General features: G+C 34.6%; 1 protein-coding gene across 4 annotated transcripts in view; it reads right to left on the bottom strand.

The window, feature by feature from the left end:
• The window catches only part of LOC107074147 (Protein tyrosine phosphatase 99A), a 431,245-nt gene that overhangs the window by 300,243 nt on the left and 106,257 nt on the right, over nucleotides 1-24,745 (bottom strand). The window lies entirely within an intron of this gene.

Genomic DNA, 24,745 nt, shown 5'->3' on the forward strand with positions numbered 1-24,745 from the left:
ATTTTCAAACAAGTTCGAACTGTCATGAAAAATCGAACAAGATATATTCGTAGCGTCGATGGCGAAAAGTATCGCGTTTCAAATTTATTCCGAACGCGACTGACTTACTTGATGTATGTACACTGAGGAAAGCTTCTAGCCGCCTTTACGTTTCCTCTCTTATTCTGTTTCTCTCCCTATTTCTATCTCTTACTACATTAAATCAGAAACGAGATTTAAAACTACGAGAGTTACCAGGAATAACGTCAAAAAAACCGAAACATTTTTCGCAGACTATTTTGCGATCGTTGAAATTTTGTATGCCGAAAATATAAGTGGAAAAGAAACGAATGAAAAATATTACTAACGATTTGTGTGTTCAAAAACTAAAAATAAAATAAAAACAACAAAAAAAAATAATAAAAAACTGTCGATGAATGGTGTGTTTCTCCAGTCCTTTGAAAAGTTTCCACCGTTTTTTATATTTTATTTTTTTTTCCCCCTTAACAATTTTCCTGTCTTTTAACGAGACTTCCCAAACCTCTCTCTGCATCATTTGAACATTGTAACAATCGAGAAAAATTAAATCATGTACTATTCGAACGACGTACTTTGCGTCGACTAAAAGTGTCTGACAAACCGTGAAATATTGTATTATTTAAAAATACTATTTTACCTTTTCTCATCGTTTATTGAGAGTGAAGGTACAAAGCGACAAAGGATGACAAGGGCAAAAGACCTTGTTAGATTTTCTAAAGGAAAAGAAATGTATTTTAAAATTTAGACGGATGGATATAAGGCGCCCAAATTTCATTGAATCGTTATGTAATCGCCGTTAATATATATAATTCGTTTGACCTAACATATCTCTACGAGATTCTAATCCCTTCGAAACCATAGAAACGATATATATGCTTTGGAAAGGCCGATATGCTTCGATGGATAGGATAGGAAGGAATCGGCAATTCTGGCTGGTCCACAAGAATTCCAATAAAATTCAGCTGGTGTTGGTAATCTAGTGGGTGTCACGTGGAACTTCACTGGCTTGAATAATGAGCATTGATAACTCTAAGAAATTGTAGGTAAGATATCGAGGGACGACGGAGTCGGTCGAGAGACTAAAAGAGAAAAAGAAAGAAAGAAAGAAAGAAAAAGAAGAATAAGTGTAAGAGATAGAGGAAAAAGGAAAAGAAAAGGTAAGAGTGGTAAAAGAAGGAAGGAAAAGGTAGGATAAAGAGAGAGGAAACCGGAACTGGAATAAAAATGAGGGTAGTTACCGATGGTGGTCGGATCTCTCATTTGATTCCGCGCTCCTGGAAAAATTGCATTTGTCGCTGGCAGCCTTTGGACTTAGAATAAGATGCGGCACCAGTGTAAAAAGGGTACCCTTCCCCTCCGGACCGGATCAGATATTATGTTAAACGTTTTTAGTTATTCACTCGACGCTCCTTTCGATTCCCCCTTCTCTTTTATTCCACTGATATTCCTTTGGTAATCGAGAATGAATCGAGTAGCAGTCATTTCTTTTCTTTCTAACGACCGATTGCCTTCTTTGAGAAAACTCAATGAACTTATCAGACGGGACTAAGGAAAAGAAAGAGAAAAAAAAATAAATAAAGAATGAGAAAAAGAGAGTAATAACAAAAAGTCGAAGGCGCTTTAGCATTTGAAAATAAAGAGTACTCTCGTAGGATCCGTACATGTATTTAAATATCTACAGGTAGACGAAGACTTGCTAGTATGAAAAGTTTATACATTAAAAAGACGAACGAACATCTGTTGTGGAAAGTTATTGAAAAATAAGAACCAACCGTTTGCCGAAGCTCGTCTCTTTCGCGTAGTTTTCATTTTCCAAGGATCCCTTTACCCTTCATTGGGAATCATTCACTTATCGCTTGAGCAGTAGCAGCAGCAGAAGCAGTCTTTACAAATTTTCACGATGTCTCGCGGTAATATCCAAAGACGTATTTTTCTCATCGTTCAAGAGGAAACTTTACGAGGGCCATGGCAACAACGGCGGCCTGCTACTGGTAATAAAGATATTACGTTCTCGTCGTTGTCGTCAATGGATCGATAGTACGTCGTAATACGAATCGAAGAAAAGTTTTCACTGTGGCAAAGTTCTTCTCTCGAATGTGTTGCCGGCGTATCGTCGTTGAGTAAATTAAATGACGATTCAACGGCTTACAAAAGGGAAAGGGAGAGAGAGAGAGAAGGCGGGAGAAGGAGCTAAAAGTACTTGGCTTTTATTTTGCTCATCTTCTTCTTCTCCTTCTTCTCTTTCTTTTTTTTTTTTTTGAGGAGGAGGAAGATGGCACCTGCTAGGATTACGTCCGTTTTAATAACGTGTCAGGGAGGAACGAGCGTTGACGTTCTTTGGCTGGCTGCATGCCTGAAAGAGGACAACGCTCGTGCTCTCGGTGGTGCCCGTGGCTGGAATATTTTAGAGATAAGGTAGCTTGGATGAGGGTAGGTATAAGGTTTGAGTGAGAGACTTGGTGGATTGAGTAGTGGCTATAAAGAAAGAAAGAGAGAGAAAGAGAGAGAGAGAGAAATAGAAGGAGAGATAGAGGAGCGGAAGGTATGCAAAGTTCTGAACTTAATTCATTTCTGAGGCGCCTCACGCGATTCTCGAACGTGCCAGATCGCTTGCCAGGGTCTCATACTCACTATTGCGGCTTCCGTACATCCGTGCATCCGCAAATTATTAACCACCTTCGTCCTGTCCGCCAAAAGGCTCGCTAAACAACTTCATCCAGTCCCACTTTACTTCACTTCTAATCTAAGATTAAAATTTTAAAGTACGTTCGAGTGTCGTTTTACGAGTAGAAAAAAAATTGTCGACATCGTCAGTATAATCGTATATACAATATAATCGTACTTTTTTTTAGTTTATCACGTTATAAGCATACTGTAGATATTTATTCTGATGACCTATTTTCGTATATTTTTTATTTATTTTTATTCTATATTATTCATGAATTTGTCCACTTATTTATTATACATGGAAAATTTCTTATTATCACATGCTTGTTTATATACTCGATAAAACGATTACACATAAAATCGATCATTCTAAGCAATTAACTGAGTGCTACATGATAACTCGAAGAAGGAACTGGGACTATGAATACAAAAATGTCTGAAACGCGCGTTGCTTTTATTCATGTGGGCTTTTCTCTCGTTGAAAGATTAAACTGCCAATTACAGTGAGGTCGAGATTATCGATGCACTTCGTTTGTATGAATTATCTCGGAGTGCCAGGGACATCGATTATCTCACAAACTCATAGAAAATGTAAATAGCCAGACCGATCGTTCTTGTTTATTCAGAAGTCGTCGGCTACATTCGGCACTGTATGTTTATACATACATGTAGTATATATCTGCATGTATATGTATGTTTATATGTATCTATGTATATGTATGAATCGAAAAAATTTATTCTGCTCAACCCGATTGGAGGGAACAAAATTTAACCTTGATTAGATGCGTTCTATCATTTTTTTCTCTTTAAAAATTCTCTTCTCTTTAAAAATTTTTTACCTCCTTTTTAGAATTTTTTCGAAATATCAGTCGACTTGATGTATTTACTTAGCAACCGTGTTAACAACTATATTACTCAAGAATACAAGTTTATGAAAAAGAAACGAATATTTGACCAAAAAAAGAAATAAAAAATAAAAGAAAAATGAAAAGAAAAAAGGAAGAAGCTCTGCTAGTTTTTTGAAAAAAGTTTTCTTTTCATTAATCCTTCACAGACAGTTTTGTTACTTCAATGAAAGTAAGCTTTTCTCGATTGTTCTTTCGTATTTATCTTGAAAAAGGAACCTATTCCTCGTTTCCCGTGTGTTCCCATTGAAAAGAATCATGCGATCGTTTTTACTCAGCACGTTGCTGTATTTCGATTCTCGAGCTTCACCTCGTATTTTCCCCCATGAACTCTGACTATCTCTAATACCATAGCCATAGATAAAAAGAGGAAGAGATGAGTTTTGCTAATGAATGACCGTTGGATGTTTTTCATAACGAATGAATACCGAAGAGCTTGGTTTCTCATTGGCAACCAGTCACAAGTAGCCTTGAAATATTCACACATACGTGCCCATATACACATATACATCCACAAACATACCATGTTCCCTCTTTATTTTTTTCTCTTCTTTCTTTCATTTTCTTTTCTTTCCTATCTCTTTCCCTTTCGCCTTTTCAAATTTTGAGCTCACGTTGAAGAATCTCTCGAACGTAATGTCAGAGACAATATAAAGCAGCCAGAGTTTTCCTCGATTTGCATATACATACAAATACACATACATACGTGGTACGTATGCACGCGTGTGCTTATGTATGTGCAAATACGTACTACTTCGACTAGGAAAACTGGGTCTTCCGTGGAAAACTTTAAAATTGCGGTTATTACGAGCGTTCTTCCGACACGGCATACGTATTGTCGATTCCGCAAGAATGGACTTGGAATACTATCCAGGGAATAAGAACGGCCGGTAACGTTTCCAAAAGACTCCGAAACGATAATGTTACCGGTGAATCTCACGATTTCGAAGACCAAGATATAGGTTGTGTAATCATTGTTGAAAAGATAACAATAAATTATTCTTGAAATTAAATTTGAAATTTTCTATAAAAGTAATAGAAAAAGAAAAAAAGAAGAAATATAAACGCATAAATGTAATATTAAATGTACATTTATTTTTTCTATTTTAATTCTCCACCATTTATCGACACGTATCATAAATTTCTATATAAAATACGATGCATGAATAAAAAAGATGAAGGAGTTTTGGTCGTGGTCTATCGGATGAAATGTGTGGATAGTTTAGTTCTTCCGTGAATAAGTACCCAAAGAATCGATCGGATTACTATCCTCCAAGGCAAATATTTCCATGACAAACAGTCGTAAAGACTAGCTACGAGGAAGACCTCCTTTAAACCGGACGACTCTTCCTACGTTTATGTTCGTTCAAGCTTTTCAACACACACGAATTCGTTCCAACACATTCACATATACAAACTTTATAGAGTATGTCAATGTTCTCGAACGTTTCTAGATCGTTTCTGACGTTCGTTAAATTAGTAGGTGATACGTCAGTTTATAGTTTGGATTAAAGTGTCTTGTAATAATCGCAAAACGTTTGTTAATGTTCCGATAACACAAGTTACAATATGGCTTTATCGAAAGATTATTATTTCGTTGGCTTTTCCTACCGTATATAACGCGCTTAGCGTTAAACCGAATATACAGATAAATATTGCTCGACAAAATAGTACTAAGGCACCATTACGTTATACGAAGTGCTTCCATATATATCGGTTAAGTGTATTTTGGAAACGAAAAGACACACATCTTCCGTTATTAACTTCTTCGTGTAAACATTGCTTTAGAGATCGTATGCTTTCCGTTTTATTTCTATTCTTTTATATTTTTTTCTTTTTATATTTTTTCTTTTATTATATTTCTTTTCTTTTATTTCAGTCCACACATCATAAACGTTACTAAAACATCGTTTTATATTCGGAACCATCACTTTTTATCGTCACATTTATTTCTTTCTTTATTTCTTTTAATATTTCTATTTAACTGGTATGATCGATTTAAAATGTAAATTTAAATTGTTTGATTATATTTCATTTTCGATAGATAGTTTAAGCTCGGCTCAAATTAAATTCTTCTTTATCTTTATTTCGTAAGAAATTACGGTGAAAACTATTAGAAAATAATTGAAATGTCGCTAACAGCAAGCTTTCTCTGTTAGTAAATTGTATCCCAGGTAATCACTCTAAAATGAAGTATCTCGATTTGTCCACAACTACTACAATGTAGTTTGTCGCATAGAAGGAAAGCGAGGAAAAAGAAGAAAAGGATGGTTAAGGAAAATTGTAAACTCGGTTTTCCACGTATAGAAGCAAGAATACTTTCTTCGTCCTATCGTCCTCTTCTTCTTCTTCTTCGTCGTGTAGATAATGCTTCCGAACGTATCGTCTTCGTGATCTATATTTGATGACTCGATTTAGATATTCGAGTAGCTTAGTTTTAAAGCCTCGGGCGTGACCGTTCTCTTCCAAGATTACCCTCACTATATTATCTTTCGTATCCATATCTACGCATTCTCTGTCTCTCTTTTACTTTCTACGCAACGCGCATACATATTGTACAACGATATAAGTAAGGTACTCAAAAACGCCAAAGAATTATTACTTTAGAGATATCGATCACCAAGAACGGTATTCCTTACTCGCTTCTGGCTACATATTTAAATATTTATCAAAGCCGTTACGAAGAAAACCTGAATTCATTTTATTTGACGTTCAACTTGATATATGTATAACGTGTAGGTATACCTATCGATTTAAGGAATCTATAACCATTTAGTATTATGAACGATTAATTGTATCAACGTGTACCTCGAGGTGAAAGGTACAAGGATTGTAATGATACTTTTTCTTCTGTTTTTTTTTTTTTTTTTTTTTTTTTTTTTTTTTTTTAAGAAAAACAATATTAAAGTAATAATATATTTGATATATTTGACTACTTATAAATTTATATTTTCATCATACATATGAAATTTATTATTTAATAGAAATTATTTTGTTCAATTCAAATTTCCCGTTTTTCTTTCAGTCGTAAGAGTAAAAAAGTCTTTTGCAAGAGTTTTTGTTACAAGAAGGATATTGAAGAGAGAAACGACCTTAGTAATAATTTAGCCGACAATTAGTACCATGTTCGAGCCATAGTCATTCCCTCCGACTATATAGAAACCTTCTCACCCTTCAAGCTGTCTCTTTTCGCACCCTCTTCTATCGTCGACTGTTACATATTTTCAACGACCTGGCGCACACACCCTACGATTAGTATGAGTTTGGACCGCGTGTAATACGTTTTCACCCTCGACGTACCGTGGCGAGAAATCAAATCGTCGTGGTGCGAGATATGCAACTTAATTAGTTCAAATAGGCATTCAAAGCGTCGTGTTTCTCGTAAATATTCTTCCTTTTCTTCTTTTCTCTATTTCTCTCTTGGGATACGTACAGAAGGCGTAACAACTGTCATACTTTTTTTTTCGGGTTATAAAATGCAATTAGTATAATAATTTCATATGTATTTCTCATCGTTCCTGCTATTGTTATTATTTTTTCTTTCTTATTCTTCTGATTGTTACGAATTTAACGAAGAAAAAAGAAAACAATGAAATATTTCACAAGAGAGAAGGATGTGGTGAATCAATAAAAATGAAAATAATAATTATCGATAAAGCAATTAGCGTTTGTTTGATAAACGATTTCTTAAACGTTCAAAAACATTTTTCAAATCTATATAATATATACGTTAGTTTATAATTACATTTGAAAAGAAAAATAAAAAAAATATAATAATAAGAAGGAAAAAGAAGAAAAATAAAAGTAAGCGTTGGTAATACCTATTAGAGGTTTATACGAATAATTTTGCCGAATGAGGGAGCGCAATTTAGACAAAATATCGAAAACAGGCGGAGGAAGTTTCCGTAATACAGCGTCGTTTCCGCGTTCGAAGCGGAACTCGATAGAAAAGTTATAGTTAAGTTACTCAAGTACGACGAGTGGATAAGGAGCGTTCGCGTTCAATGTCTCTGTGAGTATTTCCTGAGCGGAGTTCGTGTTTAGCTTCTATGTAGAGCTGTATCACTAAAAACGCCCTGATTAAACTTGCTTAGAAGCCATGCAATTAGTTCCAAATCGTACATTTAAGAATTGTCGTATTTACTACTATATTATAACCTATGGCTAAGTAAAGACTTTTAATAACAAAAGGAGAAGTTAAGAAGAAAAACAGTAAGAAAGAACAGGAAGTAATGGAAAACGAATGGTGGAAAATAAAAAAAAATTTTAATAATCTTTGAAAATGTTTTGAATACAGGAGGGAATGCTAGAAAAAAAAATAAACTAAAAATATGAATTTACTAGATTTTACTTTTTTCATCAGTTCAAAATAAAATACGTATATAAGAATAATAAAGGGGGAAAAATAGAGGAAAAAGAACGGTATGCAGTTTCAACGATCTAGAAGAAGTTAATTCTAGCGAGGTGGAAAAAGTCGATCGATCACGATAGTATACGTTCAACGAGGGTGAACTTTTTCTCGATATCGGATCGCGATATTGACTTTGAGAAAAAAAGAATGAAAAAAAAAAAGAACGAAAAATAGAAAGTAAGAGAAAGAGAAAGTGCCAAAGAAAGAAAGAAAGAGAAAGAGAAAAAGAGAAAGAGAGAGAGAAAGGAAGAAAGAATCGTATCTACAAGAGGGGTGCTTCTACACGTTCGATACTCTGGTACCATTTCCATTATTCTTTACATCGTGAAAACCATCGTCACGCCCATGCCATTCGTCGACGACATTGTCCACGGACGCGTTAAATCGTTCCTCTTCTTTTCCTTTTCGTTTAAACCGATGGGAACGTCGTAAAAAGAGACGCGTGGGTGGAGATCCGTCTACAGTTTCGTAAGCACTTTCGGCCGTTCACTGTGCACAGTCGGATGCACTCAGCGGTCTATGCACCTCAACTTGATAAAGTTAAACAGAACGAGAGATAGAAATATAGTTAGATAGAAAGAAAGGAAGAAAAGAGAAAGAGAAGGAGAAAGAGAAAAAGAAAGAAAAAAAGAAAAAAAGAGAAAGAAGAAGCAAAGGAAAGGGATACATGGAAAGAGACGAATGCTGGAAAAGCGGCTTCGAAGTGCCTTGTAAGCGTTCCTTGTGCAAAAGCTCGGACAGTGCTCTCTTCTATAGTCGAAGCAATGTTTTAGAAGGACATGGCGGACACGGGGGCAGAGTTTGTTCGGAATGGCGGCCACTCCGTGGATAAAACGAACGAGTGTTTTCGCATGAAAGCTCGTCGAATCGACACTCAAGGCAATGTCCGGCGCCGAACGAGTGAGCGACTCAGAAAAAGAGAAAAAAGGAGAAAAAGAGAGATAGAGAAAGAGGAGAAGAGAGGAGAGTAGAAGAGGAAAAGGGCGAAAGGGATGAAAGGTGGAAGGGAGGAGGGAGAAGAGACCGTAAAAGGGCGAACATAAGGAGCAGGCGAGATATGTTGCCGTTTTATCGTCACACTGCACTGAAGGCAAAACCCCGTGAGAAATTGGCTCGAAAACTCGACCTTTCGACCTTTTCTTTACTAGTGGGACTATTAAAAGTCATCTCTGGTAAGCTTTTATGTTTAGCACTAATACTTTCATCTTAACTATATACTATAAAATGAACGATTTAAGTGTTTTTAAAAATATTTTTTTTTTGTATTCACAGCCGCTCACGAACCCAAGCACATACTTTGCTGTATAGATAGATTTATATCTTTTAAGGGGGTATTCTGGTTTAGACATTTGAAAAAATCGATTTTTTTCATATTTTCAAAGCTTAACCTTTTAGGAATATGTCCTTAAAAGGATTTTTCAAAATTCAAATTATTTTCGGAGATATAGCTATTTTAGTGACGCAGTATCCTGTATCCTACCCTTATTACGCGAAACTTTGAACGCGTTTTTCTCGAAACTACTTTTTTTGAGGTGGTTGACATGATATCTCAAGTTCTACTGGACCGATTTCTTTGAAATTTGGGAATCTTCTTTATATATCTCTCTATCGGGTGACCCTTGGATTTTGAAAAATTTTAATTTTTACTATTTTAAGAAAATTCGAGAAGGTAAAAAAAAAGGGGTCAAAAAAAATTTTGTTTTCATATCGAAGCCATTTTGTGAATTTTTTTTTTTGGGTACGGGTCACCAAATATCGACATCTTTACTGATTAAGAATTTTCCAAATTTTTGTGTTTCATATCAGTAGAAGGGTGGGAATTATGTCAACCAGAGTGCACCGTTTTTTTTTGCAGCCCTCACTTCACTGGCTTGTATTTCTACGAATTTTTTATTTTTTTTTTTCATTCTTTTTTTGTATTCTAAAATTTTAACAAATATCATATAAAAAAATGGGTACTAAAAATGTTTTTCATTTTTTTTTATCTTAGTTGGAAACATGCCTAAAATTTAGGTTCTAGACCAGAATATCACCTTAAATGGCTATTAATCTTCCAATGTGTGTGTGGAAACGATTTTTTTTATTTAATATATATAGTTATTTATAAATTAATGAAAACCGATCCCCTCGGATAATATTTAGGACGTCGTTTTAACGTTTGATCGTGGAAAAAGTCATTAGAGATTTGTTTGCCAGACCATTATCTATTTTAATAAGGTTTCTTTGATGGGTTTGAACTAATCGTAAGAGTTAGAGTGAGAGTGAGAGATAGAGAAAGACAGTGTTAAAGTATTATGTTCGCAACAGTTGACTATGTCAAATGTCATTAACTTTTAACCACCCTGTAACGAAATACTAGCCCTTCCTCCCCTCTCTCCCTCCCCCCTTAGCGTCTTAACATTAACGATTAGAGCAAAAGACGAAGAAATACAACGTCGGTGAATTTAACGATCGAGAACGATGTTGCTGCTCGATGAAGACGAAAAATAATAAAACTCAGCAACGACGACAACGACGTCATTGTCTTCGGCATCTTGGTAATATAACAAGCTGCCTCGTCGACGTTACGCCGCCATCGGAGTTGATTAACGTGCGTATTGTTCTGAAAATGAATCGACGTCTAGCGCATACAAATTTACTTCGTTTAATGAACGGTCCTCTCTCATTCTCATTCTCTATATATCTATCTATCTATCTATCTATCTATCTATCTATCTATCTATCTATCTATCTATCTATCTATCTATCTATCTATCTATCTATCTGTCTGGCTGTCTGTCTGTCTGTCAGTCTTTCTCTTTCTCTCTCTCTCTCTCTCTCTCTCTCTTTCTCGTTCCGGACGGAGATGGAGACGTTCGTGAAAATCTTTTGAAATATTCACGCAATCTGTTGCGATTCCCCGTGATCCGACCATCCGAACGAATTACACAGACCTATTACAAATTACTTTTGGTTACTTTAATTATATCAAAATTCAGGCTATACTCGAGATACATATAAATTGATATAAATACAAGATGGTATAAAAAAAGAAAACAGATATTTTAAGGGTCTAATAGTTCTCACAGAAATGAAAGAAAAATTTCAGAATCCTTTTTTTTCAATTTAAATTTAAATTTAGGAGAATATTATTTAAAATAAAATTGGATAATAATTGTTTGCGAAATATTTGTAATTTTGCATCTAAAAAGTTGATTTTTGTTGATATTAGATACAATTGTTGCTTATTTGCATAATAGACTTATCTCGACAATTACTATGAATGGTATATATCTAAGCAAATTCCCCTCTTTGTATTCTATTCAAAAATCGTATTGTAGGGCTGTTAGGATGTAGGCGAGGTAGAATTGCGTTTTTTGCCTTTCAGGAATTACGTATATACTCAATATGTCGTCTTCTTACATTGTTCCTGCTAAACCCCGCTCACGTTTATATATGGTTACTTATTATGTGTACATGCATATATGTATATATATGTCTTCTCTTTGAGTCGAGTCAACTATTAAGGACTAAAGGAGAACTTTTGACCGAGGATATTATTCGCAAATATTCTCGGAGATCAAAGTTAGTAGTAAAAGATGTTTTTAATGCATGAGTGACTTATTTAGTTAACCTTTGCTTACCACCCTTCCTGGAGTAACACGCTTACCACTCCCGGGTCCAAGAAAAATTGTTATAAAAAAGAAATTATTGCATAGATTTAGTTCAACAATTTTTTGAGACTTCTTTAATACTTACTTAAAAAGACTATATAGGTTTTATAGCTTTAAATTAAATTTAAATATGTTTAAAAAATTACAAAAGTTGAACAATTGAGAAAAATGACTCAAGTTGCAAAAAAGGTCTGGGTCCTTTAGACCAAGTGTGGTAAGCAAAGGTTAATGAAACTTACGATAGATAAAGAGAGAGAGAGTATTAAGAAAATATTTATCTCCATAGAAATTTCCATTCTTACCTGTTCTTTTAATACCCATTCTACCTGTTTATTTTAAATAACATTTCAAATAAAATTTATACGTCGTATTTATTATCGTCTCAAAAGGCTGTTTATTTTACTCATTAAGTAACAAAAAGAAACTATCAAAGATATTTCGATCTCCTGTTCTTACAATGAACAAATTATAGATACTTTAGCAAAAGACGCGGGTAGACGGGTAGAAGGAAAGAGGCTTACGCAATCTATTTCGTATTATGGTGACAAAGTGGTCTTTGATTACGAAACGTCTCCCCCTCCCCTTTTTAAATCCGCCGTCCCTTGTCCTCATTTTTCTTCTCTCATATCAGTGTATCTTCTATCTCTTTTTTTCTCTCTCTCTCATTTTCTTTTATTCTGAGGAAGCAACTAAATGCTAATTTCTCAATGATAGATTTTATTGGCCGGAAATTCTGATAAAGACGATGTTAAACTTGTCTACTAGAACATCTTCTATATGTGTACGCTCTAGTAAAGCCTGTTGGAATTCAAATGTAAACGTTCATCCTCAATCGAAGGAGTAATATCTCGGTTAAGGCCGTCTTTACCTTCGAGATGGAATATGAATGAATTCACGATGAGGTGCACGGCAAATGAACCGGCCCCCGTTTGCATGTAATCGCGATCAATGGAGCTAGGAATACCCAAAAGTGAACTACTACTACTACTATTACTACTATTACTACAACGACGTCGGCTTCTGTGTCGAACATATCCACGATTTTCCTGAAAATATTTTTCTATTCTTATTCTTTAAAGCTGTTCATCATCCCTGCCTTTATAATGGTTTACGACAGCAATAAATCTCGAGGTCATTTTTAACTAATATTGATGAACAAGGTCTCGTTTGAAAGATGAGAGTTCCAGCGAAAAGATATCTTTACCGAATTGTAAAAAAAAATAGAGTTTATTTTTCTTCTTTATTTTTTCTTTTTAAGAAAATATTTTATATATTTAATAATTGAATTTTAATCTAGCGGAAGAGATCGCAGCAGATGACAATTTAAAATGTAATCTATTTTCAGTCAAGTGTTGTAAAGAACATAAACTAATCCAATGATACGATAGATACATATTGGGTAATTTTATTTTCTCGTTATCCTTGCAATTTATATTTTACCTATAATATATCGAATAAATAAAATATAGCTATGCTTAATTTGGAAAAAAATATGTAACTTATTGAAAAAAAAACATATCTAATCCAGGGATATAAAAACTTGTACGTATACGCGATAGGTATTTTATATGAATTTTTAGGAATTTAATAAGCAATAGTACCGTTTTTACCGATAAGCCGAAGATTGAGTTTGACGTGTTATTATTGATCTGCCATTCAGGCGTCAAACGATCGACGAGAATACTCATCGTGTTGCAGCTGACGGGCGGAGCTCTTTTTCTAGTGACACCAAAAAAAAAGGGAGGGAGGGGGGAAGAAGAAAATTCGTAGCAGAGGAAAAGCTTTTGCCGAATATACGTTGGACATCCCTGTCCACGCTATTACTCGAATCACCTGCCGATATTCTAATGTCAATTTACGAGAAAGTTAAGTACTGACTTTTTCAAATCTGCTGAATTTATGGGAAGACAAAAAAATATGACAATTTTATAAAATGGTATGGTAAATCTGATTTATTTATGTTTATTCAAAAGCTAAATATCGCATAATTTTATTTCATTCTTACACGATTGTAAGTGATCTAATATACTCCTGCATGATTTCATTTAACTAGATGGTAAATTCTAATACTATTTAGGTCGCGAAGCAGAGGAAGTTATGCTTAATGCAGACCGCCAAAGAACCGTGTGAAATATGCATGCGTGTTTCGCATACCGATGCACAACGCGTTTGTCTCCATTCATCCTTTCCATGCTAGCTTCGAAAGTAATTAATTTATTACTAATTACCCGTGCAGTACGCGCAGTGTTGGATCTATCTCGTAATATAGTATAGTATCGGGTAAATACCTATATATTATTCAACTCGTTTTATTAGTTTGTGAAAATATACAACTTATTTTTTACAAATATATAAAATTCAAATAACAGTATCGTTAGTTTCTTTATTTCATTTTTTTTTTTGGTCACTTTAATCAACGAATAAAAACAAAATAATTTATTAGGAGATGTATTTAGTTCGAAATAGGGGAATCCACGTTAAATAAAAATTTTATCGCAACAGCGCAGTACACGCTGGTGATGCCTGCGTACAGTAATCGCATAATTATATGCGCTTGCACGTTGCGCGTCCTCTCTTGTTTTCTCCGTACGCGTAATTCGTTTGTTGTAATTTCATTTATTCGACTTCGCCCGGCGCGGTGTTGCGCGGCGCGGTGTTGCGCGGCGCGGCGGTTTTGCTTTTTCGTTTCACCGACATTGCAGTGAGTAGTTAATGACGCGTTAACGAGTAATGCATCGCGTGCACTTCCTCCCTCATTTTTGACGATAACTTTTACGACGTGATTTAATACTTTTTTTTCTTTTCCACGAGTTAGCTCGTTTCCTCTTTGGTTTCACGCTAAATTGAATCAACGCGAATGTGAGATCATAGTATGACTTTTGAACCCGAAGTATTTTATATTTGACTTCTTACTATCGCGTACAAAGATATCGATATCTTTCATAATATTGAAAAAAAATTTTTATCAACTTGAATAAAAAAAAATTTTTGAAAATTCTGGAAAAGAAAAGAAACGTATAAATATATTTTTCCTTTGTAAGCCGTAATGGTTTATTCCGAATGGTTTTTCAAAAGAAGAATCTATTTCTTATATTTTATTTTCTTTTTCAATATTTATCGCGAAAAGAAGGCAATACGTTTTATCTAGGAAAGACTTATATCATTCGTAACCATCAAAAAGTTCTATGAAGTGTTAAAGAAAATGGCGATGCTTTTTGGTGGTATTCCATAGTATGATCGAATATCGAACACCTAAGCCTTGGTAGCAGTCCCAGACCGGTCATTCGGAAGTAACTTAAGATTGTAACTCCATCTCCAATCCGTGCTATTTTCTTTTTCTTCTTTTCTCCCTTTTACGCGAAGGTGGAAAAGTAAAGCTGGATTCGAAGTTTCTAGCCGAAGAACCGGATATGGTGGGGAAAACTGCTATCCTATCTTTTTTTCCTTTTCCATTCTTTCCCGTTTTTTTTTCTTTATTTCTTTCTTTCTATTTCTTCGAAGATAGTCGTCGTCGTTTTCTTTCCCTTCTTCTTCTTCTTCTTCTTCTTCTTCGTCTTCGTCTTCGTAGTCCTCGTGGCCATCTATGCCACCATCTTCCTCTCTTCACTTTTATCTTTTCTTTTTACGTCTGATACTCTTGGATCTTTCTTTCGATCTAATCTTATGTTGCGACTTTCTAGTCTTCTTTCTCTAGCAAAAGAAAAACTTCTCCACATCGAGACGATTCCTCCTTTTAACGCTTTACTTCCCTATTGGGAGTATTTCCTCGATGTTTTCGTATTTATATATTTATACATTTATTTATATAATATATGTATATATGGATGTACATAGGTACGTATTTACGTACTAAAAGAATTTTGATAGAAAAAGAATTTAGATTAAAAAAGCTAAACGATGTACCAGCGAACATCCAACTGGTACTTATACTTTCCAAAGGATTCTCCTCTTTACTTGATAATTTTACTTTAGGAAACTTGGGAAATCGAGGTTGTTAAAGCACGGGGTTATAACAGGAGGATTAAGAGAGGAAAAAGGAAGAGAAGCAAAAACGAAAGTAAGCGTAGTTCACGTTACAAACCAGAGAAAGGGTTCCTACTACCGTTCCAGTGCAAGCAGCTTCTGTGCTCTTGTCAGAGGTAATTGAACAGAGGTCTTTTGGTAGCGGCGCCAGTCCATTCAATATCAGCGACAGCAGGTAATGGCAAAGTCATGAGGTCTCACAAAGCTTAATAATACGAAGAAACGTTCGCCACTGTTATATTCCGTAAATTATCTCGACCAGGTGGTTTTACGTTCGTCACCTGCGAAAATCGTTCTCTTCTTCCGTTAACGGAAAACGTTCTCTTACAAAGGATATCGAACATCTAATGGCTAACAAGCAAAAATGAGGAAAAGAGATGAAAAGTGGAACGAACGAGCGAAGAACGAAAGAAAGAGTAAGAGAGAGAGAGAGAGAGAGAGAGAGAGAGAGAGATAGAGATAGATAATAGAACACAAAAGTGGAGAAAGTATGCATACTCTTGCCAATTTCAGAAGGCGAGACCCTTCATTAATCCCGACGACATGTTTTTTAAATCCTCTGTAAAGTTAATTTACCTTTAGGTTCCTTTCGCGTCAAAAACCTAGCTGCTTTTCAAAGCGCCTCGTAATTTTTTTGTTTATTTCCGTCCTTTGTAGAAAGAATAAGCTGAGGGAGACAAAGGATCGATTAAAATGAAAGATATACACTAAGCTATGTAAAAGATGTAAAATATCTATATCTATGTAAGAGTGGGAGAAAGATGAAGAGTGCGAGTGTATGGTATGCGTGAAAACAATTCATGAACGTTGAAAGATTTGTAAGTATATGTAGCGATATGGATATGAGTGTGAGTGCACGCAGCGATATGAGTATGAGTTGAGTATGTGTAGCGTTATGAATACGAGTGTGTGTGGCAGGAAAGAAAAACGAGCGTGCATGGCGATATCAGCTGATGTTATCGTTTTGTAGGCGCCCCGAAATCTCTCGAATATTCTCGAACCGAAAATCAGAAAGAAGTCCTTTGTTTAATCGGTTGGGAATTGTTTAGAGATTTCGAGAAAAATTGGGACCATTGGTGGGGTGAATATGTATATAAGCACGGTGGAAAAGGCAGTCTGCGCCTTCTTGATTCGGTGCGACTAGCTGTGAGTGAGTGAGTGTAATACGAGTGTATGGAGGGACACTTTTTCATATTTTCTCCCATAAGAGATGTTACTCCTTACTTCTACCCTCCATATACGAGTGTAATTGCGGTTTCTAACTATTATTACTTCTTCTTTTCGATCTCTATATTAAACCTTAATATTTAAGTATTTGTTATATTATAACAAACATTTCTTCTATTTAAATTTAATAAATCTTACATCTATGTGTATATATATACAAGGACGCGTTGTAACATCATAGAGAAGTGCAAATAAAACATCCAATTTTTTTTTTTTCAGTGTCATCTAATATGAGATACCACTCGTGTTTCCCTTATTAATTAAAGCTCCTACGATACTCGGTCATAATTAATTACAGCATATATTGTCTAGTTCCTTGTATCTCGGTAATTAGACCGCGCTCCTCACGAGTAGGACCAGTCGAGCAAGAAGAAAGACGTTCTTGAGCATAGTGAGTGCTATAAAAGTTGACTGCGCAACCGTATAGATAAATTTGCTTTACGCTAACTTGTTTCCTCTATCTCGATTTCATTTTTTTCCTTCCTTCTTTCTCTCTTTTTCTCTCTGTCTCTCTTTCTTTCTTTCTTTCTTTCTTTCTCTTTTTCTCTCTTTCTTTATTTCTCTATTTTACTCTTTCTCATTTTCTCTTGCCATTGGGTTCTCGAATCAAAATTATTTCATTCAAGTACTCTTCGACTAACCTCGGTCAACGAAAAAGAGGTTGCTAGTCCAACGCGCGAAATTGGCTTATTTAAATCAAGGACTTTTGAAAAAGGCGAAAAATAAAAAGAAAAAAGAAAAAGAGAGCAAAAGAGAGAGAAAGAGAGAAAAAAAGATCGACAGCAGAGAATGTGGCTAATGAGTTCCATTTTCTGGAAGGTACTTTCATTCACGTTTAAGGTGGAAAATTTTTTGAGCTCGCATCACCGCACCACGACTCATTCTCTCTCTCTCTCTCTCTCTCTCTCTCTCTCTATGCCTCTTTCTCTCTCTTTCGTTCTCTCTAAATTACTCCCCTTCATTTGAGACGGTTCGTGTAATAATGCTTCTGATGAAGTAGAATAGAAATAGACTGCACTCCTAATTCGTAAGATTGCACCTCGCGCGTGCAAGAGAGAGAGAGAGAGAGAGAGAGAGAAAGAGAAATAAAGATAGAGAAAGAGAGATAGTAAACTTGCTTCTTCCCTTCGAAAAATGTCTTCTTCTCCGAAAAGACAAGTTCGTCGTCTACGTAAACGTTCTACCCAAACTACCGTGAGTAAAATAAAGATTTTTCGTTCTGCCAACACTGAGAACTTCGAATTATTCATCCCCAAATTTGATTTTCTCTTCGTGTCCATGTAAAAAGATATTAATCTGTCTTTATTTTTTTAATTTTTTTTCCTCTAATTTTCTTTTTCCTTTTTTTTTCTTTTTAACGAAATCGTTTGCAGTAAATATCTAATAAAACAATTTTAAAAAGCAATCGCAACTCTTCAAACGCTCCAATCACATGGAAAACAATTTTCTCTTCGCGCCATTTTCTTTTTCCTTTCTTTTTTCTTTTTTTTTTCTCTTTTTCCATAAGCCTTGACAATTTAAATCGAATATTCTTAGCATCGTGCCGAGCACCCTTATCTCGTCGTGGTAATACGAATATAAAGAGCCCATTTCCACCCTAATTCCTCCGACGTATCGATAAAGGACACTAAGTGCCGTTCCCGATTGTGAAGCACACCACCGTAAATAGCTTGGAGAATATTTAATTTCGCCACGAGATGCTCGGCTGACGCCTTTTTCCATGGAAAAAGCTCTTTCCTTCCGTTTAAAAAAGGGACCAACCATCTACCCATTCTACATCCCCACTCTTGTTACTCTATTAAATATAGTATCGAACGAAAAACTTACCGAATTTTTATCTTAGCACAAAACGTAACATGTATATCAAAAATCGAATCTCATTATGGATTATACTAATTCTCTAAGGTATGATATATGTATAGCAAATCCCAGAAATATATTCGTACTCCTACGGTTAATATAAACTATTTAATGATTTTTTTATAACCCAACGTTTTCAAGTTTTTATACATGGAAACATATTTTAGAATCATTATGCTTTAAAATTGATACAAATTTTATTTGCAAAATAGTAGCTTATTACAAAAGAATTATAATTTGACATAATTGATGAGAAATTTGTTTTCACGAGATACGCCTAATCATATCAAAAGATGTGATGGAGGATCAGCCAAGTATTACTTACAAAAATAATTGCATTTATACTCTATCTTATGTAAGTACAAATAATCTTGTGAGATCGATTTGTTATTATTTAACTAAAATTATATTTATTTAACAATAAAATGTTCTTCTGTAATAAAATTTATATCAATTAGAATATTTAATACGAGTACGAATACTTCTGTTATTCTCACTGTATATATACATTCTATTTGAAAGGTGTACAGTACGAATATCATTAAAATTAAAATGCATTAAATGATCTTATGCCATGTGTGTTCTGAATCTTTTATTAAAAATAATTACATGTTATATCCCAAAAGATAGAAATATTACCGAGTATGACGATGACAACTAATACGCCAAACGAAAAGATAAAGAGAAAAAGAAATATAGAACGGCTACACGTGGCAAATATTTCGTGTGGAAATATTTCTACATGCTATCCGAAAAATGAAACCTACTAAAATATTCCAACATGGTGAGCTTCACAAAATAAATCCTCCGAAAAGAGCCAGCGGGCTATAAAAGGTTTCGACGATCGCTATACTGCTCTAACAAACCACGTGATATTTTCTCTCTCCGCGTGTCCTTTCTTTTTCATGAAAAAATTCTTCACGCTTTAACCGTTGATATACAAAGTATCACCAACCCTTCCAACTTATTTCCTTATTTGTCCACCATCTTGCATTTTGTTGTATTTATGTAAACACACACATATGCATAGAAATATGACACATTAGAATAAGTAGTATGAAATATTAAAAAAAAAATCAACGTTTTCTTTTACTTTTTATTTTTATTTTTTTTATTTTTTCTATTATTTTTTTTCCTTTATTATCAGGTTATTCAGTACGATAAATTTAAGTGAAAATACTTCAACCTTCTTGGTAATATGTAACCATGTATATATTACGTCAATTCGCAAATAAATGACATGCACGATAAGAGTGTATATACCTTCTCTATATTATCAATAGGAAATCGAAAATATCTCTCGAGTTCGTATGCGATCTCTTCCACTCAGGCGAGTTCGCGCTCAATATATATTTGATATTGGCCATAAACGAGCAGTGGCATTGCTGAGCTTCGGGGTTTGCTAAACCGTAGGGATGATCTCTCTCGACCATGAGAAACGAAGAAAGGTGACCATCCAGGGATGGACATGATGGATTATCACGACCCATATAAATCATTCGAGGCTATCTCACATTCGGTCCACTTCTACTGGGTCCTTCTAGTCTCTCGTGTCCTTCCAGTTATGCTGCTTTTTATTGATAGATGCCAAATGAGGAAAACTTTTGACTACATTCTTTTCTTTTTTATCTGTTTTTATCTCTCTCCATTCTTTATCGTAAATTTTGAAAAGGCATTGATTAAGCCACCTGCTTATACGCGTACGCGTACACACACAAGCAAACAATTTTAAATTCCTTTCAAATGATTTGCAATCAATATAACGAATTCGAGAGATTCTTTGTTTTCTTCGTAAGAGCAATATATATAAAAACATTATTATTATTATTTGTATACGCGTATCAACGATTTCCCCGTTGTCTAGAAAATTCATTGGAACGTAGAAGTATATGTATGCGTTTCATTGAAAAATATTTCTCATTGCAATTGGCCGGCAACATTCGACAGTTCGTTCGCGCAACTTATCAAGATTCATTCGAGAGGTAAAAAGCATTTACGTTTTGTAGTTAAAAATAAAAATAAATATGAAAGTTTCAAAATGAAAATGAAAATAAAAATATGCGGAAAAAGGAAAGGAAAAAAAAGTGGAAGGGGGAAAAAGAAAAGCGAACAAAAGGATAGGTTCTATGAACGATTATAAAGTAGGTCGCTTATCGGGAATCACACAAACGAAGCTACCTGAAACTTGAAAAGTGACAGATATATTTTGTATTCGTTTTCGTCAATACGAACGTAGTTTTCTTGACTGTCAATAGAGACGATAGAAAGAGTAAGATAGAAAAAAAGAGATAGAGAGAGAAAAAGAGAGAGAGAAGTGGGAAATAAACAAAACACAAAGTACATGTATTTAGTAACTTGATAATATTCGGAAAACTCAATTTTAGGAATAAATCGGACAAGACGTACAAAACGTAAATGTTTCGACGTTCATTTTGCGCTTGTTTTTTATCTGACTAAATGCAGAAAAATAATAGCTATGATTTGTGAAACATTGGCGTGGATAAAGCGTATTGTCCATGTAAAAATCATGAAGACAAATAAATACGTTGTACGATAGCTCTCGGTGATTACAACGTTGGGGTGATAACTTTACGCGAGAACAGGGGTAGTATACTCTATCGTAACTATATTAAAATATAAAGAGTCGTATAACTTTCAGCGAGAGGTCACGCGTCGATTTTGGCCGTAATTCAAAAGCTTCACGATGTATAACAATCAAAAAGTTTCGTGGCAGCGTGTAACCATTTGTTTCGAGTTCCATCAATAGAGGATTTACGGTATTGTCATGGGTGTACATACCTACGGGGACAGTCGAATATAGAAACCCTGATAAAAATAGCTCTTTCAAGCTCTTTCTCTTTCTCTTTCTCTTTCTCTTTCTCTCTCTCTCTCTCTCTCTTTGCTTGTTGTTATGGCCTAAATTCCTCAATTAAGAGTCCTCTGGTAATTTTGTATATGCTGTGATGTGGAAAATAAAGGGTTAGGTTCAGGTGTAAAATAAAACACGTGGTTGAGCCAATAAAAGATGCGAAGCTTTATTGGCTCGTCAGGGAAAAGCCTTGCGGCACAAAAACCCTGGATAATGTTTGTAAGATACAATGATGAAAATCTACCACGTGACGTTGCCACGCGGGAAACTATAGTTCGCGAGGAAATTATATAATGAAACGATCTCACCTCTCGCACTCTTCACATACAGCGATCACAACCTTAAAGGTTCTCTTTGTTGTTCCTTGAGAATCCTTAAGTCCTTTGTTCCGGATGGTTTCTATGTTCCTTAGATGTTGAACGTTACGACTGAACGTCGTAGGCGTTTGGTGATGGAATAGGAAGAATGTCCTTTTGTACTGGCCCAGCAGGGCGCATATATGGTGGGGGTGTGAGAAGTGGGGATGCGAGAGATGGTGGTAGCTATAGTAGCGCTTCGAAAGTCGCTGGTATTTGTTCGATACTCGTTACGAGTATCGATCTAGAATCTTAATCGATAGAATCGGACGCGCGCGATTTGAATACATTTCGGATCGTACACTTGCTAAGATTATTTTTTCTCTATATTTCTACAAAAATTCCGTCGTTGGTTTATAGTTTTAAAAGTTTTATTAGTCTTTTTCTCTCTATCCCTCCTTCTCTTAGTCGGCGTCATGCTCCTATATTCAAGTTCGAAATGAAGCTTCATCCGCATTTGTTAAAAACGCTTTACGTAATAAATATTGTGCCGCTAGAAGGTGTCCAATTTTTACGTTACCCGCTCGTAAAAAAGATACTGTTAGTTATCTGTTTTGTATTTTTGGACATTTTTCTATGAAACATACCATGATCCTTTTAATCCTTTGCGGTTTGTCATTTTAGACAAATAGATATCTATATATACATATATATAAAGCTAAATTAAATTCTTGTTAAATTATTATATCTATTTGGAATATAAATTTTATAGGTAACTATATTTTACAATACAATGTGAAATCCTAAAATACTACCGATATTAACAGTTATGGAAATTTACTAATAATTAGTATTCCTTGTATCATTATGTTTCATATATTCAATTCATTGAAATTCAATATAATCATTACTATTATTACAGTAGCATAAATTTTTACCGATCCTACCGCAATAAAATTCATTTCTTTTTATTTCCCTTTTTTCTCTACGTTCTGAAATAAAACGAATATACCTAGCCGAACGCCGTAAACGGCATAGGAAATATTTTCTGGAAGGTTGAAAGACCGTTTAGGATGTTGGGATCGGTACGGGAAAACTCCCAGTAAAATGCATCGCACCGCTTAGAATTCCTTTTTCACCCGTGGGACCACTCCACGCGATATTTACTCGTGCGTACAGTTCGGTTCTCATTCGAAAAGGAATGAATTAAAGAGGGACGAGTCCCTTATTCCCTTATCGGCCGTTCGAGCAGGTTCAGGCCACACCTCGATGCTTCCGAAGCCCGTTGTTCTCTCTGAGAAAATCTGAACCTAAACGTTTAGCGAAGTCTAACGTATGAAAGATACACATTGGTGCCATGTCGATAAATATTTTATGTTCCCCTTGAATTTATGATTTCATTTTACGATATTTTTTTCTTTTTACGTTTTTTTTTATATGCACATATATTTCTTACGCATTTTTTTGTAATACTTTCTAGCTATTAAAGATTATTCTAATGAGAACATTTTTATTCATCTTTGAAAACAAAGTTAGATCACATTCTAACGGCAATGAAGAGAAAGCAAGAAAATTGAAATGTACCTTAATAATTTTCTTTGGAAAGTATTTTCTCAATTTTATATAGAAATTTTTGGACGACGAATGAAGAACGTTCTCTCCGACTTTAGGTTAGAACCTTCGAGGTTCGTTCATTTAACGTTCGTTAAAATTTCTCTGGATACATATATTTTATTTTAGAAAAATGTTTAAAAGTTAAAAAAGATCATCTTTAAAAAAACATTATACAATCGAACTAGTACACTAGAAATTTGCGAATAGCTATACTATATCTCTATTACCGAGAAATACAATGAACGCTTTAAAACCTGATTCACTGCTCGGTAAATTGAAAATCATGGTCGACGCATCGTTTTAATTCTGCGTTGAAGAAAAATAGCTTCTCGTAAATTTCAATGCTTTACGTTAGACTTTGGTGAGTATAAAACGTTGGAACATTTATTTTTCGAATACAGAAAATAAAAGATGTATTCATCTGTTTTAAAGTGTTATTTCATTTTTCGACGATTATCGAAAAAATAAACACGGGACAAAGTGAAGTTAAAAAAATTACAGAGAAAACTTATCTTCGTCATTTTTTAACCAACGTTGAAAGATTTACTGTTGTTTAACAAAGAGTATTCATAATTTTTAGTCTTTTATTTACTTTATTTTTAGACAATTATCAAAAAAGTTAGAATGGAACACAAAGAGCGGTTAAAAAAATTATTGTAAAAACTTATCGTCAATATTTTCCAGCCAATACCTTTCTACTTTTCTATTTTCTATTTCCTTATCCTTTCTATCTCTTTCTCTCTCTTTATCTTCGGCCCTTTCGAGAAGTCTGATACTAACAATGAACTTTCAATTTATTCTGTGTTCCTACGCTTTCACCTTTTGTCTAGGACCCTGTCTGTTGAATCTCGGTAAATGTCATGCCTTAAAGGCAAACTCCTACTATGATTTATATCTTGAAGATCGTCGTACTAGTTGCTGAAAGTTGCTCGTACATGTATAATGAAATTCATTAACCTTTTCTAAGCAACATCTAAAAGAAAACGTTCTCTTTACTGGTCGCATAACTTAGCTCCTTTCCTTTTTCTTATTTTTTTTCTTTGTTATGATTTTTTATCACTCCTTTCATTTTATTCCTGGTGCAACGAACGAAAAAAATAAATAATGCAATTGCTCTTGTTTAATGAAGATAATTTTAATCGATTGAAGGAAACAGAGAAACAGAATTAAAGAAAGAGAGGAAGAAAGAAAGAGAGAGAGAG

Source organism: Polistes dominula, unplaced genomic scaffold (genome assembly GCF_049000335.1).
Source record: "Polistes dominula isolate Pdom_NZ unplaced genomic scaffold, Pdom_raw_medaka contig_20, whole genome shotgun sequence".
Classification (NCBI taxonomy): Eukaryota; Metazoa; Arthropoda; class Insecta; order Hymenoptera; family Vespidae; genus Polistes; species Polistes dominula.